At 64.4% G+C, this 4,551-nt stretch overlaps 1 non-coding gene across 1 annotated transcript; it reads left to right on the top strand.

Moving 5' to 3' along the window:
- The first annotated feature begins 205 nt into the window (after positions 1–205).
- LOC131869367 (5S ribosomal RNA) lies at positions 206–324 on the top strand. The gene has a single exon (XR_009367751.1). It is a non-coding gene; the product is annotated as a 5S ribosomal RNA (ribosomal RNA).
- Positions 325–4,551: the final 4,227 nt, after the last annotated feature.

Here is a 4,551-nt window from a genome sequence, read left to right as displayed (position 1 = left end):
CGCCCCCTACAGGTGCACGCACGTAGGCCGGGCCGGGTGCACACCCGACGCCCTAGCAAGGTGCGCGCACCCGGGCAGGGCTCACACTTGGCGAACGGGGCGCACTTCGCGAGGGAGGGTGTGCACCTCGACGGGGGTGGGTGGCCGGGGTGGATTCGCACGTGGGTCGCGGTTTGCTAAGTACACACTGCGACAAGCTCATAACGGGTGCGATCATACCAGCGTTAGTGCACCGGATCCCATCAGAACTCCGCAGTTAAGCGCGCTTGGGCCGAAGTAGTACTGGGATGGGTGACCTCCCGGGAAGTCCCGGTGTTGCACCCTTTTTTAGTTTTTCGCCGGGCATCGCAATGCTATTTGAATAAACCTTTTGCCCGTTTGCGTTCTCGTCGGGGCCGGGCCGGGCCGGGGTGCGCTGCCCGCACTACCGCGCGCGCGGGGGCGACACCGAGCGCGCACCCGAGGCGCCCCGAGCACACAGGCCACGGTGCAACCCGGGCGTTGTGCGCGCACCCCGGTGCGCCCGAGGTGCTGCGCGCGCACCCAGGTGAAATCGGTGTGCACCTCGGCCAGTGCGCGCTCGGTCGAGTCGCGCACGTTGGCCAAGGTGCACGGTGATGTTTCTTACTCTAAGGTTCCGCACCAGACGCCCGGGACAGGTGAGCGAAGCTGGGCGGGGCCGGGTGCGCGGCCGGGGCAGGTGCACGCAGCTGGAGAGAGCTTTGGAGCACACTTCGGAGCGCACCAATGATGCGCTCCATTCAAAAGTTTCCTGAAAAGGCAAAAAAAGTTGAGATTATAGAATTTCCCACTTGAGAGATTGTAAAAAAAAAAAATTTAAAATGAAGGAAACGCGGGTGCCAAGGTGTGCGCAGCCCAGCCAAGGTGTGCGCACCAAGGCGCCCACCCTGGCGAAGGTGCACGCAAGGTGCGCACCCGAGGCAAACCGGACAATTAACCCAACTTTCGACTTCGCGCGCACCTTGGAGCGCACTTCGGAGCGCTCCTTGGTGCGCACCAATCTTGGGCACCTCGGAGTGCACCATGGCGCCCACCAAGGTGCGCACCCGGGGCAAACCGAGCTCCGACTTCGTGCGCACCTTGGAGCGCACGAAAGGTGCGCACCATGGCGCCCACCAAGGTGCGCAGCCCAGCCAAGGCGTGCGCATCAAGGTGCGCACCCTGGCGAAGGTGCGCACCCGGGGCAAACCGAGCTCCGACTTCGTGCGCACCTTGGAGCGCACAAAAGGTGCGCAACCCAGCCAAGGTGTGCGCACCCCGGTCAAACCGAGCTCCGAATCGTGCGCACCAGAGGTGCACGCCATCGTGCGCACCTTGGAGCACACTTCGGAGCCCTCCTTGGTGCGCGCCGATGTTGCGCACCTCGGAGCGCACCCGGGGAAAACAATGCAATTAACCCGACTTTCGACTTCGTGGGCACCTCGGAGCGCTCTCGGGTTCGCACCTCGGAGCACACCGAGGTGCGCACCTTTGATGCGCTGCCTTCACCAATTTCCAGAAAAGGCAAGAAAACATTGAGAAGGTGTGCGCACCGAGGTGCCCACCCTGGCGAAGGTGCACGCGAGGTGCGCACCCGGGGCAAACCGGGCTCCGACTTCGTGCACGCCGCACCTTGGAGCACACTTCGGAGCGCTCCTTGGTGCGCACCAGGGCGCGCAACCCAGCCGAGGTGCCCACCCCGGCGAAGGTGCACGCGAGGTGCGCACCCGGGGCAAACCGGGCTCCGACTTCGTGCACGCCATGGTGCCCACCGCGGCGAAGGTGCACGCGAGGTGCGCACCCGGGGCAAACCGGGCTCCGACTTCGTGCACGCCGCACCTTGGAGCACACTTCGGAGCGCTCCTTGGTGCGCACCATGGTGCCCACCAGGGCGCGCAACCCCGCCGAAGGTGCACGCGAGGTGCGCACCCGGGGCAAACCGGGCTCCGACTTCGTGCACGCCGCACCTTGGAGCACACTTCGGAGCGCTCCTTGGTGCGCACCATGGTGCCCACCAGGGCGCGCAACCCCGCCGAAGGTGCACGCGAGGTGCGCACCCGGGGCAAACCGGGCTCCGACTTCGTGCACGCCGCACCTTGGAGCACACTTCGGAGCGCTCCTTGGTGCGCACCAGGGCGCGCAACCCAGCCGAGGTGCCCACCCCGGCGAAGGTGCGTACCCGGGGCAAACCGGGCTCCGACTTCGTGCACGCCGCACCTTGGAGCACACTTCGGAGCGCTCCTTGGTGCGCACCATGGTGCCCACCAGGCCGCGCAACCCAGCCAAGGTGTGCGCACCAAGGTGCACGCGAGGTGCGCACCCGGGGCAAACCGGGGTCCGACTTCGTGCACGCCGCACCTTGGAGCACACATCGGGGCGCTCCCGGGTTCGCACCGGCGTTGCGCACCGTGGTGGGCACCTCGGAGCACACCAAGGTGGGCAGCGAGGTGCGCACCTTTGATGCGATGCCTTCACTAATTTCCATAAAAGGCAAAAAAAAAACGAGATTTTAAAATTTCCGTTTTGAAAGATAGTGAGAAAAAGGGAATGCTGGTGCCATCTTGAGCCCGCCCTGGTGCGCAGCCCAGCCAAGGTGTGCGCACCAAGGTGCCCACCCTGGCGAAGGTGCGCGCCCGGGCAATTAACCCAACTTCCAACTTCGCGCGCGCCAGGGTGGGAGCGCACCCAACAACCGGGCCTGGGAAGAGCCAATGCGAGAAACCCCACCAAACGCTCTGACAAAAAAAGAGGGGGCGCTCCAGTAACCCCGCTTCGGAGCGCACCCTGGGCAAACCCAGCCAAGGTGCCCACCCCGGCCAAGGTGCAGGCGAGGTGCGCACCCGGGGCAAACCGGGCTCCGACAACGTGCACGCCGCACCTTGGAGCACACTTCGTAGCGCTCCCGGGTGCGCACCTCAGAGCACACCAAGGTGGGCAGCGAGGTGCGCACCTTTGATGCGCTGCCTTCACTAATTTCCAGAAAAGGCAAAAAAAAAAGGAGATTTTAAAATTTCCGTTTTGAAAGATAGTGAAAAAAACGGAACGCGCGTGCCATCTTGAGCCCGCCCTGGTGCGCAGCCCAGGTAAGGTGCCCACCCTGGCAAAGGTGCGCACCCGGGCAATTAACCCTACTTCCGACTTCGTGCGCGCCAGGGTGGCAACCGGGCCTCGGAAGAGCCAATGCGAGAAACCCCACCAAACGCTCCGACAAAAAAAGAGGCGGCGCTCCAATAACCCCGCTTCGGAGCGCAGCCGGGGCAAACCCAGCCAAGGTGCCCACCCCGACGAAGGTGCACGCGAGGTGCGCACCCGGGGCAAACCGGGCTCCGACAACGTGCACGCAGCACCTTGGAGCACACTTCGAAGCACTCCCGGGTGCCCACCGGCGTTGCGCACCGTGGTGGGCAGCGAGGTGCGCACCTTTGATGCGCTGCCTTCACTAATTTCCAGAAAAAGGCAAAAAAAAATGAGATTTTAAAATTTCCGTTTTGAAAGATAGTGAAAAAAAAGGAACGCGGGTGCCATCTTGAGCCCGCCCTGGTGCGCAGCCCAGGCAAGGCATGCGCACCAAGGTGCCCACCCGAGGTGCACACCCGGGGCAAACCGGGCTCCGACTTCGTGCAGGCCGCACCTTGGAGCACACTTCGGAGCGCTCCTTGGTGCGCACCATGGTGCCCACCAGGGCGCGCAACCCAGCCAAGGTCTGCACACCAAGGTGCCCACCCCGGCGAAGGTGCACGCGAGGTGCGCACCCGGGGCAAACCGGGCTCCGACTTCGTGCACGCCATGGTGCCCACCGCGGCGAAGGTGCACGCGAGGTGCGCACCCGGGGCAAACCGGGCTCCGACTTCGTGCACGCCGCACCTTGGAGCACACTTCGGAGCGCTCCTTGGTGCGCACCATGGTGCCCACCAGGGCGCGCAACCCAGCCAAGGTGTGCGCACCAAGGTGCACGCGAGGTGCGCACCCGGGGCAAACCGGGGTCCGACTTCGTGCACGCCGCACCTTGGAGCACACATCGGAGCGCTCCCAGGTTCGCACCAGCGTTGCGCACCTTTGATGCGCTGCCTTCACTAATTTCCAGAAAAGGCAAAAAAAAACGAGATTTTAAAATTTCCGTTCTGAAAGATAGTGAAAAAAACGGAACGCGGGTGCCATCTTGAGCCCTTCCTGGTGCGCAGCCCAGGCAAGTTGTGCGCACCAAGGTGCCCACCCTGGCGGAGGTGCGCGCCCGGGGCAATCCGGGCTCCGACTTCGTGCACTGCATGGTGCCCACCAAGGCGCGCAACCCAGCCAAGGTGCCCACCGCAGCGAAGGTGCACGCGAGGTGCGCACCCGAGGTGCACACCCGGGGCAAACCGGGCTCCGACTTCGTGCACGCCGCACCTTGGAGCACACTTCAGAGCGCTCCTTGGTGCGCACCAGGGCGCGCAACCCAACCAAGGTCTGCACACCAAGGTGCTCACCCCGGCGAAGGTGCACGCGAGGTGCGCACCCGGGGCAAACCGGGCTCGGACTTCGTGCACGCCGCACCTTGGAGCACACATCGGA

This window comes from Cryptomeria japonica, unplaced genomic scaffold (assembly GCF_030272615.1).
Source record: "Cryptomeria japonica unplaced genomic scaffold, Sugi_1.0 HiC_scaffold_245, whole genome shotgun sequence".
In the NCBI taxonomy this organism is placed as follows: Eukaryota; Viridiplantae; Streptophyta; class Pinopsida; order Cupressales; family Cupressaceae; genus Cryptomeria; species Cryptomeria japonica.
This window is presented reverse-complemented; position numbering and strand designations above follow the sequence as displayed.